Source organism: Homarus americanus, unplaced genomic scaffold (assembly GCF_018991925.1).
Source record: "Homarus americanus isolate GMGI-L3 unplaced genomic scaffold, GMGI_Hamer_2.0 scaffold30535, whole genome shotgun sequence".
Classification (NCBI taxonomy): Eukaryota; Metazoa; Arthropoda; class Malacostraca; order Decapoda; family Nephropidae; genus Homarus; species Homarus americanus.
The window spans coordinates 11,987,820-12,004,622 of record NW_024732440.1 but is presented as its reverse complement, the minus strand read 5'-3'; positions in this window follow the sequence as shown (position 1 = coordinate 12,004,622).

The window sequence follows — 16,803 nt, the reverse complement described above, 5'->3', positions numbered from 1 at the left end:
GCATGTTGTGTTGTCAATAGTAAGAGAAACAATTGAGACCCCTGCAATGTGTGTGTAAATGAGGCAGAAAGTCAGATGAGCAACCTGGGACTTGGTCACACTTTTTGTGATACAGGCGTTATGGGTCTACCATATTAGACAACACATTATGCTTCCAATATTTCCTTGCGGCGGCATTCTCCCGCTCTGGCAGCCCACCACTCCACTCCTGCCTGAGTTCTAGTGTCCCACGGCGTCCCGGCCTTTTTGTCCCACGCCACGCTGACCCTCTGCGTTCTATCGAGGGAAAGTTTTAAATTGATAAAATCATGGCTCACCGATAGAACGCAGAGGTCAGCGTAGATGGTGTTAAATCTGGAGGGGCTGTAACCAGTGGGGTTCCCCAGGGTCAGTACTAGGCCCACTTGTTCATACTCTACATAAACGATCTAGATACTGGGATCAGGCAGACATAAGCAAGTTTGCGGATGTCACCAAAATAGGGCGGCAATTAATTCTGGCAGGATGCAAATGCATTACAGGAGGATCTAAATAAACTGCAGGGGTGGTCTGAAAATGGCAAATGAAATTCAACACCAGCAAGTGCAGCGTACTTAATATTGAAGAACAAATACTTATAATGTATACAGCCTAACAACATCAACCTAGCGAAGTCGACTTGTGAAAGAGACCTAGGGTACTTTAGGCCCGGACCTACGGCCTAGAAAAACAGTGCGTTAATGTTCGAAATAAGGCAAACAGAGTCTTGGTTTTATATCTAGAAGTGTAAGTAACATGAGTGCAGAGGTCTTATTGCAACTATATCTTGCGCTAGTGAGGCCGCACCTCGATTATGCGGTTCAGTTCTGGTGCCCCTATTATAGAATGGATTTAAATTCACTCAGAGTCGGTGCAGCGAAGAATGACAAAAATGATTCCGGGACTTAGAAACCTTCCATGTCAGGATAGGTTAAAGAAACTTAACTTGCATTCCCTAGAAAGACGAAGAGTGGGAGATATGATAGAAGTATTTAAGTGGGTGAAAGGACTCCATAAAGGGATATAGATAAAGTTCTATAATATCCGAGCAGGATAGACCTGGAGCAACGGATTCAAGTTGATAAGTTTAGGTTTAGAGGGAGATAGGAAGAAACTGGTTCCCAAATAGGGTGCTGGACGAGTGGAACAAGCTTAGCAACTTTGTAGTGAGGGCGTGAACTCTGGAAGTTTCAAAAGGAGGCTAGATAGATTCATAGATGATGGAGTGGTAGTAGCTCTCGACAGGAGCTGCCATGCAGAGGCCAACCGGCCTATTGCAGACTCCTTATTTTCTTATGTTCTTTTGTTCTTATTGTTGCACCTGATCATCATCATTTTTTCATTACTTCAATATTAGTTATCAAACTAAATCCAGTTTAATAGTCGTTCAAAACCAAAATATCCTCCACCTTCTCAGCGGTTTATATCAAATGCTTTTTCGTGTAGGTAGTAGGTAGTAGGCAGCTACCAAACAGGGAGGTACTACCGCCTGGGAAGCTATTGGAAGCATAATGTGTTGTTTGTAGACCCTGCTGCCATATGGCATCACAAAAATTGTGACCAAGTCCCAGGTTGCTCATCTGACTTTCTGCCTCATTTACACACATTTGCAGGGTCTCAATTGTTTCTCTTACTATTGACAACACAACATACATATATCGTTTCCCAATAATGATCTTTTTTTAAATGTCTTTATGGTTCCATATCATTATTATTACAGTGTTTTCAGTATTATTATTGTTATTATTATTTTTTTTTTTTCATTTTTTATTATAAATTTTACTTATCTGAATTATTATTATTATTATTATTATTATTATTATTATTATTATTATTATTATTATTGTTGTTGTTGTTGTTGTTGTTGTTGTTGTTGTTGTTGTTGTTGTTGTTGTTGTTGTTGTTGTTGTTGTTGTTGTTGTTGTTGTTGTTGTTGTTGTTGTTGTTGTTGTTGTTGTTGTTGTTGTTGTTGTTGTTGTTGTTGTTGTTGTTGTTGTTGTTGTTGTTGTTGTTGTTGTTGTTGTTGTTGTTGTTGTTGTTGTTGTTGTTGTTGTTGTTGTATTTTTCGCCCCCCAGGCCCTGATGTGGAGTCAGTGACCTCTGTGTCGGGTGGGCTAATATAACAAAAAAAAAAAAAAAAGTGGACTCCCTCTGACGTTGTGTCCTACACCCTTCAGTGTTATCCATCCTTGCTGGTTGGCTTTCCTCGGAAAGGATTTCTCTGTGTTGTGTCAATACCTCAGTAAAGCCAAGATCAACCCTTGTCAGCTCCCAGTGTCTTCATCTTTAAGGTAGGCTAGATTCAAGCGAGTTATCATTCAAACAGTGAATTATAAAGCTGACCGGAGATTTAATTATGTAGTAGGCCTACTTACCATGAGCCTTACAAGAGTCATGTTTTTAGTGCTCTTGGGTAGTATTTACCTGGATAACAAGAGGAATTGTCATTGATATTCATCAGCTCCGCATTTATGCAGAAGAACATACAGGTATGAAGACACCTTCTTTGAGAAAGCAATAAGGGAATCTCACTGTCCATACATACGAAGATTTTCATGCACAAAAAATACCTCGCTCGTCAGGAATCGAAGCCGGAGACCTCTGACTGTGAACAGGGATCGCCAGTATGGCACCACAAGGACAACGAAAATTATCCTCGGCTTTGTTGTATTTGACACAAGGCCTGCTCCTTCGTCTTATTCTTAAGCCCTGGTAGTGATCTCTGTTCACACGCAGAGTTCTCCGGATTCGATTCCTTACTATTATATTGTTATTGTTTTCATATATATTGTTACGCTGTCTCTTAATTTACTTTAATAACCAGGTTCTAGGCGTAACCAAACAAAAAAAAGGTGAAGTAAATTAAAAGGGAATACAAATAAATAAAGTAAACCTTTAAGAATTTAATTAAATTGAATATAAACAAAATAAAGAGCCTCGTAGGCTGTCACAACAAATTGATTCACTATCGAAACCTTTAAGACACAAATGATACTAAACATCGAAACATCAAAGAAGTGCTTAAATATATAGAATAAAAATAAAGCATTGGATTACGTTAACACTACATAAACATATAAAATAACTAACACTGAAATTAACTAACGTGAAACAACACTGAATAACTTAATTGTAACTAAGCAAGCACTGATGGACACATAAGAGACATAAATAGTACTCACATAGATATACCACATTGGTGGCGACAGGAACAACACAGAAATAAAATGAAATATAAGTGACAGGTGGCAAGTGTCACTCAAAAGAATGTGAACTGAATGACGAGAGGACTGGACTCCCTCTGTCTACTTGTGAGCACTATATATAGGGTCGGCTCCCGCCAATGCGACCAGCCCGTGAAACATGGGTCGTTTAACGATGCAGATGGTCGTTAGAGAAACAAAGAATGCTTGTTACAATACTGAATGGAGAAACAAGATGGGCTTGAACAAATAATAACAGTTAAAACCTTAACAGCACAGGGTAAGGTGACTAGATTATATAATAGTAAATATAACACATCATTACAGGAATAATATGGAACAACATGGAAGCATGTTATAAAAAAAATAGAAAAATACGACACCGTCGTAACAATATATATATATATATATATATATATATATATATATATATATATATATATATATATATATATATATATATATATATATATATATATATATATATATATATATATATATATATATATATATATTTATATATATACGAGGTCCGACACAAAAATAACGAGACTGACCCTATAACTCGAGAACCAACAGAAGGTTGTTGAATATGTTCTAACCAATCACAGTGTGACAAGGCTCAACCAGATTGCTTCACTCCGTACAAGTGGAGGCGGTTTGAAGTATAGACGTGTTCTTACACTCAGTCGGAAAATGTAGGACTGCAAAACTGAGCAATAAGTTAACATCAGGTTTCTCGTTAAACTTAAGAAATCCGCGACGGAAACTTTCAATTATTGGACTGAGGCTTAAGGTGAAGATTGCAAGTCTCGGGCACGCGTTTTTTTAATGGCACAAACATTTCGGAAGGCAGAGCAACCGTGAAAGATGATGACCGCCCAGGCAGTCCACACAAAGCAGTTACCGATGACAACATTGAAAAAGTGCGAGTGTGATTAGAAAAACCGTAGGTTGGGTGTTCGAGCAATAGTTGAGAAAGTTAATTTAGACAGGGAAAGTGTTCGACGCGTTCTAACGGAAGAATTGAACATGACAAAGGTTTATGCAAAAATTATTTCAAAAATGCTGTCAGATGAATAATGCGCCAGCCCTCAATGCTTTGTCTGTGAAGCAATTTTTAGCCAATAAAAACATCACTATACTTGGGCGTCCACCCTATTCGCCAGACCTGGCTCCCTGCGACTTCCACCTCTTCCCAAAGATCAAATCCGTGCTTAAAGGAACAATTTTTTTGTCCATAGAAGAGGTGAAAGCAAAAACGACGGAGCTACTGAAAGAGCCTTACAGAACATGATCTGCGGAATTGCTTTGAACTGTGGCAGCCTCGTATGCAGTTGTGTGTCAACTGAGAAGGGAACTACTTTAAAGGTGATCACTGTTGATTTTCTTAATTTGGTAAATAAAAAGAGTTACAGCATCAGTCTGGTTTTTTTCGGGTCGGACCTCGTAAACTGGATCATGTGGATGCTTTTGTGTTATGAGAATGTATTTAATACACTGATACATTAACATAAAACATATGTTTCATGAACAATTTGAATCTTGTTCCTCTGTTTTAAATATTTTACGGTATAATACACAATATACATTATGTCCCGATATAGAAGTTACAGTTAATGATTTAATATAAATGCAGAACTCTTAACGATTCCCATAAACTATAATTAATGAAAATATTAACCGTACGTTCCACTCGTGAACAAATAATTAGTGTTTCTCTATTTTTATTTTATTTTATTTTTTTATTTATTTTTTTCAATTTCAATTGTTTATTTCTTGATAGAGGAAGCGGGATCCTAGTGCTGTCACTAGGTACCCCTGTACAATGACACCAGAAGCATCTGGCAAGTGTGACAAGTATATACAGTATAAATATTATAAAGGGGCTTACTAAAGCCTAAGGAAGGAAGGATATTCCTTCAACACATAATCAATATTATTTACATAATATCTGGCCAGTATGGGGAGGATCATCGTGTCTCCGTCAGGGGGTCGTGGAGTGGTGGTCCAGCAGGCGTCACGGAAGCGTTGTGTGTGGGGACATCTTAGGAGGTAGTGGAAAAGGGTGCTGCTGTCGGGTCTTCTGCATAATGCACATGAGCGTTGCTCAGGGGATGCGGAGATACCAATCTCCCAAGCAAACTCATACCCAATGATGATACGGGCAGCAATCACGTCCCCTTTCCGCGACCCTTTCCCATAGACGTACGAGAGGTTAGGAAGTTTACGGAGGACATCGTACCAGGTGGGCGGGGAGTCCAGGGGGATGGCTGCTTCCCGAGCTTCTCTCTGTTTGCGGCGAATTTGGGTCCTAATCTGTAAGAGTGTTCGAGGAACAACGTAGTCAGGTGTGGCCTTGTTGCAGCCAGTCTTGGCAAGGCCATCTGCTGCCTCATTCTCCAAGATACCGACATGACTGGGTATCCATAGGAATGTCACGGGACGGCCTGCATCCTGAAGTGTGGATGTTAACCCTCGTATTCTGAGGATGAGGTATTTTTTTTACAGGTATTAATACCGGGCTGGGTCACTGACAACATCAGGCCTGAGGGGCGAAAATGTACTAATAATAACAATAACAATAATAATTAGTTCATAGTAAATATAATATAGAATACAAAATACAAAAATAAAAATAAAATAATAATAACAATGATAATAATAACAACAACACTGATAATAATAATAATAATAATAGTAATAATAATAATAATAATAATAATAATAATAATAATAATAATAATAATAATAATAATAATAATAATAATAATAATAATAATATTAATGACAATAATAATAATAATAATAATAATAATAATAATAATAATAGTAATAATAATAATAATAATAATAATAATAATAATAATAATAATAATAATAATAATAATAGAGAACCATAAAGAAATGCAAAATAAACAAGATCAATAGTGAGAAACAATATATGTATGTTGTGTTGTCAAAGTAAAGGAAACAATTGAGACCCTGCAATTGTGTGTAAATGAGGCAGAAAGTCATATCAGCAACCTGGGACTTGGTCACAATTTTTTGTGATGCCATATGGCAGCAGGGTCTACCATAGACAACACATTATGCTTCCAATATCTTCCCAGACGTAGTACCTCCATGTTTGATATCTGCCTACTACCTACTACCTAATACGTAATCTCAGAATAACTCAGATATCAAATATGGGTAATTACTAATATCTATATTTTATAATAAAAAATACAGAAACACACAGTAAGGAAAGTCACATAAAATTTAAGGTAATATATGTACAGAAGATTATTAAATGAACACTTTTTTTTTTAATTTATATATTTTTTATTGGGCACCCCCTACATCCTGTGTAAGGTGAAGCGCAGAAGCGTTTACAGCGCCCAACAGGGAAGCATGCTAAGTTCATGCTTGCCTTTATGTCTCATGAGTTAAGGGCGTAGAAGCCTGGAGAGTCAAGGGCGTAGAAGCCTGAAGAGTCAATAGTTTATGTCATCAAGTTATTGGAAGCTCCAACAACTTTCCCTGAATAAGAATTCGCAGCTTTCGAAATACAACAGGTACCTACATTACTGCTAGGTGAACAGGGACCAATGAGGGCTAGGAAGTATGTCCAAACAACTTTTCCACCGGCCCGGGAATCGAACCCGTGACATCTAGCTTGCGAGGCAAGAGCGGTAACGTAAATGAACAATGTGTTGGTCCTGACTGCAGGTAGCGCATGTTAAAAGTAATGGGAACTGTCCAGGAATAAATTAATGTCGTGTCTTAATATAAAGAACCGCTGGTAAAGCAAACAAGTAGGAAACGCATTTTCACGAATAAATTGTCTTTAAGGTTGGCACTTCCCTAGACTAAAGAGAAATAAGTACACAAGAAATTTAATGTATGTTAGTTAGACCATGATGACTGAAGATGCACCGGAGATCACCACCACAGGTTGGAAAGCTGAGGACGAAGTGAGCTTGAAGTACGAACTGAGGCAAGTGACTTGAGGCTCAATATACAGCATACAGTATATCATTGGCAACGACGTAGCATTTTTGTTTCTCATGTATGATTAGTTATTTTTATTTAATTTTTTTTAACAAGGATTAGCCTACCAGGGCAAAGGTCACTGACCCACATCGGGGCCTAGGTGGCGAAAATTTAATTATAATAACAACAACAATAATAATAATAATAATAATAATAATAATAATAATAATAATAATAATAATAATAATAATAATAATAATAATAATAATAATAATAATAATAATAATAATAATAATAATAATAATAAAGAACCATCGTGAAAACAAAAATCAGTAGTGAGAAACAATATATGTATGTTGTGTTGTCAAAGTAAGAGAAAAATTTGAGACCCTGCAATTGTGTGTAAATTTGGTAGAAAGTCAGATGAGCAACCTGGGACTTGGTCACAATTTTCGTAATGCCATGTGGCAGCAGGGTCTACCATTAGACAACACATTATGCTTCCAATATCTTCCCAGGCGGTAGTACTTCCTTGTTTGGTAGCTGCCTACTACCTACTACCTGCAACCGATATTTACAGGAGATAATGACCGTCGAGCTAATTTCTATGAGTATCAGCAAGTGAATGAGGGAATGTGACATTTTGCACCTTGGAAAGCTCGAAGGCTTCATGCAGAATAAGTGCAACTGCAGATGAAACCATCTACTAGTAGGTCGCACTACGCCACAAGGTTATGACCCAGCAGGTTGTGCCGGCCATGGATGTGGGAGATATGAAGGAAAATTGGATTTTTTTTTAAGCAAAGTATAAATAATGCCAGGTTATTTCTCCAATGGTCGACTAGTGTTGTTCGTAAGGCAACAGCATTCATTAAGCATCACGGCGTTTTTGTCTTCTTTAAATCTTCATAATTGTTTTCCCAATTCTTCGTCCTCTATCATTTGTTGCTGCATTACATTTGCTTAACAAATCTCTATCTAACATCCATTTATTATACTGCTCAACTTTTGGTTTACATGAATACTAACACAATTCTCATGCTTTTCACCTTCTGCATGCATGAAATAAAATTTTTCACCACAAACGCTATTTGAACCTGTGCACCTTATTTCACCTAATCCAAGAATGCCCCATTGCATTTTTTTTTCAATTTCCCTGTAAACATTTACAAACTAACCACCCTCATATGAAGGCTTCACTTTCCATGTGGCTATCTTTTTTATCGTTCATTCTTAAACTTCCTGTTGTTGTGTTTAATGTCCAAGGCTTTGTTTTGCTTGGACAGTATACTTACTCGCTCTTAGTGGTACACTGACCGCAAGCACGATAGGCAATGCGGTTGGCCTTTTAGGTGCCAATGATCTTTACAAGAACACCCAAAACTCTTGTGTCTGTCCTTGATTGTTCAAGGCTAAGAGATGAAATTAATGATAAAGGAAACCCCGAACTTTTCCACATTAGAAGTCTAATTAATAGGGAGTAGAAAAAGTTTGGAATGAACTATGGTAAAGAACCAGCCAATCACAATATATATATATATATATATATATACTATGCTATAGGACTAGCTGTGCGTGTATCTGTTCTGGGCAGCCGAAACTGCACAATCGTTTTTCATCAAACTTGGTGGAAAAATCGCACATGGAAAAGGAGAAGAGATAAAAAGATAATAACAGGAATGCATGGAGAAGATAGAAAGGGAGAAGAGAAGGAGAAGAAACATTATTATCCTTAAGAGGCGAGCGAGGAAAGGAGATGGATGGGAGAGAGGGATAGTGAGAGGTGGAGGTTTGAATGGAGGGATGTGTTTTTTAAAGTTCCCAGAATACCATATTAAAATCACCAATTTAATAAGGAAGAAAAGGTGCTAAATATGATGAGTAGTGTAATGGAGAGAGAGATATATAAAAAGATAGAGATAGTACGGATAAAAATGGAGAGAGAGAGAGAATCGGACAAACAAAAGACATAATACAGACAGATTCAAGGACACACAGCAAGACAGACAGATAGACAGACTTATGAAAGACAAAGATAACAGACACATACATACAGACAGACAGACAGACATGACTACACAGGGTGAAACTAGGCAGTGAAACAGACAGGAGGTTGACAAAAATCGACAAATTCATACATGCACAAATAGACAATATGGCAACTAACATGACAGACAGACAGCTGACTGACTGGTTCACATTAGACAAACAGGCAGACACACGCCAACAACGGATAAGACAGATAGATTTGACTACACAAAGAGTACAGACGGGCTCATAGTCAAACACCACACACACGAACAGACAGTTGGGGTGGCAATAGAAAGGACGGATAGACTTGAGACAGATTAGAAGGCATTTATAAAGAAGAATAACACCAAATTGACCATAGCTGCGTCAGTGAGGGTAGGAGGTCTTACATCCACCAGCGTAAATAATAACCCACATTGATAATTAACACCCTCGTGCGGAAAGAACATCGATGGTCGGTCAGTCATGTGAGATGGGCCTAAAACTTACTAACGTAGATGATGACTATGATGACTTAACACAGGTGATGACTTAAGCAGATGGTGACTAATCTAACCAGAATTATGGTCACTTCTCTTCATAATATAATTTATCTCGGAATGATCATCAGTGATTCATAATATTTTTTTTTTTTATGATTTTAACCTCTCCTTATGGCGACTATTTCTTTAAATAATTATTCTAACCTTTATTCTATTCCTTCCTATAGTATACTAGATACTTACAGTACCTAATAACCACGGCCATGATTATAACAACCACGACCATGATTATAACAACAGCGACCATGATTATAACAACCACGACCATCTGGAAAACGATGTCGCTGTACGCTGTCAGCCGGAGGGTGGTTGCGTGCTAGCCAAGCACGAGAGTTCGAACTTTCACGCCTCAGTATACTGTACCACAGGACACGTCACCCCCACGATCACTTGTGTATATATATATATATATATATATATATATATATATATATATATATATATATATATATATATATATATATATATATATATATATATAAAATATATATATATATATATATATATATATATATATATATATATATATATATATATATATATATATATATATATATATATATATATATATATATATATATATATATATATATCCAGCCTCATTAAACATACCGAATCTGTCAACAAGAATTTGAGTAATGGTATCTCCAAACTGGACTCAAAACACGACTAACTTAAATGTCTACTACGCGAACAGTAGAAGTATGAGAAACAAAATGGATGATATTAGGGCCTTGGTATGTACCGAAAAAATCGATATAATAGCATTCACTGAAACATGGATCAACCTAGACTTACGTGAGTTACCGGTCGAATACCAAATTGCGGTTTACAAATTGTTCCAAACCGATAGGCAGACCAGGAAAGGAGGCGGAGTAGCAATCTATGTCAGGGATAATCTGAAGTGTGAAATAAATAAGGAAATAAAAACTGAGCGGAATACAGAAACAATTTGAATAGAATCAATCGACGGTAGGGAAAAATTAATCACAGGAGTAATATATAGACCTCCCAATCTTGATAGAGTAAATGAGCGACTTATCTGGAATGAAATGCGCACGGCTTCCATACACAACAAAGTCTGTATAGTAGGCGACTTTAACCTTGGCCAAATAGATTGGACTGACCTTACAGGTAACTCAGAATCAGAGGATTTTCTCGAAACGATCCATGACTGTTTCCTAAGTCAACATATAACCGAACCCACCCGGGGCAATAATAAACTCGATTTAGTTCTGTCGAACAGAGAAAACCTCATTAGTAATATCTAGGTAGGGAACGAGCTTGCTAACAGCGATCACAAAGAAATTAGATTTCAGTTAGACTTTCAGGGCAAACGTAAGGAAAATTCCACTAAAGTACCAGATTTCAGAAGGGCAAACTTTGACAGTTCGAAGAGGCAGCTGAGGGAGGGGGTGTCGCGCTTGGGGGTGAGCTACATGACCTCGCAAGAGGCGACCGCACTCAGTGCACCCACAGAGGGCGACCTCACCATACCAGGAGACCTGAAGGTTGAGACTGACCTGATAACAAGATCTGAGATTGCTGAGTTCCACGACAATTTAAATAATGAGTTACTTAGTGCACAAAGGCAGAACATAACATACCAAAAACTCATATCAGACAACAATGACCCTAACTGGATAAATTATTATTTAAAGAACATCATTGGCCAAAGGAAGGCTATAGGTAGAAAATAAATCGTAGCGAAATTTACCTCCGTGATTATTATAAGGTATTGGCGAGTAGGGTTAAAACCGAGATAAGGAAAGTCAAGAGGAATAATGAGGTAAGGATAGCAAGGGAGGCGAAGACAAACCCCATAGGATTCGACCAAATGTATCAAACTAAAACAAGAGAAAAGATTGGACCAATACAGTCAGATACCGGCGAGCTCACTGATAACGACGGAGAAATGAGCAATAATCTGAATATATATTTTTCAACAGTTTTCACCACCGAAAATTTAAACATGATACCCGAGGCACCGACTCTATTCGGAGATAGTGAAGAAAACAAATTAAGCGATATGGAAGTGACTAGAAACAATGTTAGTAAGCAAATAGACAAACTAAAGCGTAATAAGTTACCTCGTCCCGATGAGATATTTGCCAGAGTATTAAAGGAATGTAAGGAAGAGCTTAGTATGCCCTTATCAAAGTTGTTTAACATGTCCTTAAAAACAGGTGTAGTACCAGAATCCTGGAGGATAGCTAATGTAATACCGATTTTCGAGAAGGGGGTTAGATCACTATCCTCTAACTACCGCCCAATCAGTCTAACATCAATAGTAGGCAAATTACTGGAAGCAATCATTTCAAACACAATTCGAAATCACCTGGAGAAGCACCGATTGATCAATGATTCCCAGCATGGCTTCACAAGCGGGCGTTCATGTCTAACTAATCTATTAACATTCTTTTCATCAGTTTTCGAATCGGTGGACGAGGGGCACAATTATGATGTGGTATATCTTGACTTTAGCAAAGCCTTCGACAGAGTCCACCACGAAAGACTAATTAGAAAGGTAGAAACACATGGCATCAAAGGCAATATCCTTAAATGGATTAGGGCGTGGTTACAGAACAGGAAACAGAGAGTGAGCATTAACGGCACTAAATCCCATTGGAGCAACGTCACTAGTGGAGTTCCCCAAGGCTCAGCACTTGGACCATTATTATTTATTATATACATAAACGACATAGATATCGGCATAGGCAGCAACATAAGTAAATTTGCTGATGACACTAAAATAGAACGTGTTTTTAAATTTGACGAGGACTCCGCAAAACTACAGGAAGATCTAAAAAAAAAATTCGAATGTAAAGTACTCAGTATAGGAGATGTAAACAGGGAAACCAGATACCAGATGAACAACGATGCCATTGAGAAATCCGACTGAGAGAGATTTAGGAGTAATGATAAGTAGGAACCTTAAACCAAGTAAACAATGTGCTTTTGCTCGTAACAAGGCCAATAAAGTACTTGGGTTCATACAAAGGAGTGTTAGTTACAAGACTAGCGAGGTCATCCTAAAACTGTATCTTGCGCTTGTGAGACCACACTTGGATTACGCAGTTCAGTTCTGGTCACCGTATTACAGAATGGATATAGATTCCTTGGAAAGAATTCAGAGGAGAATGACAAGACTAATCCCGGGCATTTGGAACCTTGAGTATAGAAACAGGTTAAAGCATCTTAATTTGCACTCCCTCGAGAGACGTAGAGCGAGTGGCGACCTGATAGAGGTGTATAAGTGGAAGGCAGGGCTAAACAAAGGGGACATTACAAAGGTACTCAAACTATCCAACCAGGAGCGAACTCGTAACAATGGTTTTAAATTAGACAAATTTAGATTTAGGTGCGAAATAGTTAAACACTGGTTTGGAAACAGAGTAGTGGATGAATGGAACAAGTTACCAAATATCATCATTAACTCGAATACGCTGGATAGCTTCACCCATAGGTTGGATGCTTATATGAGCAACAGGGGTTGGGGGTAAACGGGACTGCCCAGTATGGGCCAATGGGCCCGCTGCAGCTTCCACCATTCTTATGTTCTTATGTTCTTATATCAAACCCACATCTCAGTAGCCTACATTACAACCAGCTTAACTCCGTATGAGGAGTCGAATAGAGCAAAAGGTAAAGTAATACGGAGTAGAGTAACAGAAAAATTTGAAATCTTTAAAAATTTAGTTATAAAAATAAAATAAATCCTCATGGTTAAAGAAATATACGTTAGAATATCACTACATTTAATTAAGTTTTAGGAAAACTTTCCCAGAAGGCAGCTACCATCATAGAAAAAACATTGATATTTTTATCGAAACAGTTTATTTAGCCAGAAAATACAGATACAGAGTGGATAATCATAACAATACTGACATGGCTGAGCCAGTTAAGAACCTGGGCTCTCTTTAAGGCACCGGATATATATTGCACATTTATCTCAAGGAAGTATTATGTAACAATTAATACCATCTGGAACAGCACACGTAACAGGAAGAACATATTAGAATATTACCACGATTATCACTTCGGTATTTATTATTTTATTAATTTTACTAGCAGAATCGCTGCCTTCCGGGCGGCTCATCCCTTAGGCAACGGTAGGACGCCACCCTCCTGGAAGCTCCACATTGCCTCACTGTTCAATCCCTAAAACTTCTTCTTCCAACAATAGTTCATTAACGGTGTATGTAAGTTCCACCATGTTTTTCACTACAACGGTACAGCAAAGTATATATTTTCAGCATTAAACTGTTATTATTTTATTGTCTAATCATCACTCCATATATCACCACCCATAATCACTCCATATAACATCATCCATCATCACTACATATAACACCATCCATCATCACTACATATAACACCACCCATCATCACTACATATAACAAATTCCATCATTACTATGACCTCCTGGCCACTCTGTTAAGGCAGCTTGGGCAGTTGAGGAGTGAGATTGACACTCTAAAGGGGGAAAATAAAGCCCTCAGGACTGAACTCCTTCAGGTAGGTGTCCTGCCTAGCAGGACACCTGCGAAGGAGGAGCAGGCGTGGAGAGTGGTTGTCTCCAAGGGGACTAGGGTCAGACTCAGGAAAGCTGACCAGGGTGTGGAGTGTAGTAACCCCTACCAGGTGCTGGAGGAAGCTGGTGGGGAAGAGAAGAGGCAAGAAAGTATGGTGCAGGGAGAGGAAAGGTCAGTTGTGCAAACCCTGCCCAAAGGTAAGGTCGTGGTAGTTGGGGACAGCCAGGTGAGGTTTTTAGATAGGACTTTTTGTGCAAGAGATAGGAAACGTAGGGCATGTAGCCGAGAGGATAGATAGGGTTTTGTCAGGGGAGGGTACCAATCCAGTAGTGTGTCTTAGTGTGGGAGGAAAAGACATAGGAAACGTTAGGAGTGAGGAACTTTTCAAGAGGTATAGGGAGGCGCTGGGGAAGATTAGAGATAGGGGAGGGATCCCATTAGTATGTGGTGTCTTACCTAGAAGAGGGGTTGGTCGTGAATAGCTGTCTAGGGCAATTGCTATAAATTGCCGACTGGAAAAACATTGTGCAAACAATGGTTGGGCATTCATTGATAGCTGGCAACGATTCTATGGCAACGACTACCTGCACAGTCGTGACTGAGTACACTTGTCTCGTGCGGGGGTAAAGACTTTGTCTGCATCTCTGGAGCGTGAAATTGTCACTCCAAAGGGGGGGGTTTCGCCAGTAGAGAGATGTCGGGGTAAGTGGGAGTCAAAAAACAAGCAGGTCCTGGGAAGTAAAATTGGTTATTCAGATCAAGGGGTAAACCAGGACCAGGGAAGGGTAGGTTTAAATGTATGCTATACAAACAGTAGGAGCGTTAGAAATAAAATAGACTTGCTGAGAGCTGTATGTACCGAGAATGTAGACGTCATAGCAATCACCTAAACTTTTATGAATCTGGCGAGTAATTTTTTTTTATCAGAGTACCACATAGAAGGGTACAACCTTTTTCACAAGGACAGGGATGGTAGGAAGGGGGGAGGGGTCGCACTCTTCGTCAAGGATACATTAAAATGTTGTATTAATAATTCAATAAAGGGTGAAATTGGAACCGAGTCTGCATGGGTAGAAATCACGGAAGGAAGAGAAAAATGAATTATGGGAGTGATTTACAGGCCCCCAAGTCTTCGGAAAGAAGCAGCTCAGCCCATATTGTAGGAAATGAGTAGGGCAGCAAAATATAACAACCTGTGCATTATGGGGGATTTCAACTTCAGAAATATTGACTGGGACAACATTGTAGGTGACTATGAATCTGAAGACTTCCTAGACGCAGTACAGAACCTACTAGAGGTGACAAGATATTAGATCTAGTATTAACAACTAAAGAAAATATTATCAGAGATATCACAGCAGGGAAAGAACTAGGTAACAGTAATCACAGAGAAATCAGGTTCACCCTAAATTAGGAGACGAAAAATAATGACAATATGGTCAGAGTCCCAAAGTTTCGGTTGGCGGATTATCAGGGGTTAAGAAGGTACCTAGGTGAGGCACCTGGGAACAGTCACGTCAGTCCCCAGTAGGAAGGGGTGAGGTCATGACTATAATATATTCACTAGTATACTACATAAAGCACAAGAACAGAATATACCATACAGAAAAATTAGGTCAAATAAGAATGAGCCAAGGTGGATGACCAGAAAACTTAAACATGACATAGGAATAAAGAAAGGAATTTATAAGAAATTAGAGGGAGGGGAGGAGCAACTCACAAATAGGTATAATGAACTATCTAGGAATGTTAAGAATAATGTAAGGAAAGCAAAGAGAGACTATGAAATCAAAATAGCAAGAGAATCCAAGGCGAATCCCAAAGGGATTTTTCCAGGTATACAGAAGAAAGGTCAAGGAGAAAGTTGTGCCTTTAAAGTCAGGGAAGGGAGAAGTGATAAATGGCAGTGAAGAAATAAGCAAAGCATTGAACAGATACTTCTTATCAGTTTTCACAGAAGAAATTCGCTGTTGAATTCCAGAGGTGGAACTGATATTTAGGGGAAGGGAACAAGAGAAATTAAAGAATATCACAATCAGAAAAGAGCATGTTCTTAAGAGGATAAATAAACTAAAGAAGACAAAATATCCAGGGCCGGATGAAATTTTCCCTCGAGTCTTGAAAGAGTGTAGGGAACAGATTAGCGGACCCCTCGTTAATTATTTACAAAATCATTAGACACCAGAGTTGTGATTTGTGGAAACAGGCAACTGTAGTACCCATATTCAAAAAGGGAGACAGAGCATCAGCGTCAATTTACCGGCCGATCAGTTTGAAGTCAGTAGTGGGGAAATTTCTTGCATCAATTATAGCAGATAGCATCCGATCGCATTTAGAGAAAAGTAAATTAATCTACGACTCTGAACACAGGTTTACAAAGGGAAAATCTTGTCTAACAAATCTGCTGACGTTTTTTAGGAAAGTCTTCGAGGTAGTAGATAATGACGAAAATTAAGATGTTATTTACTTAGACTTTAGCAAAGCATTTGACAGAG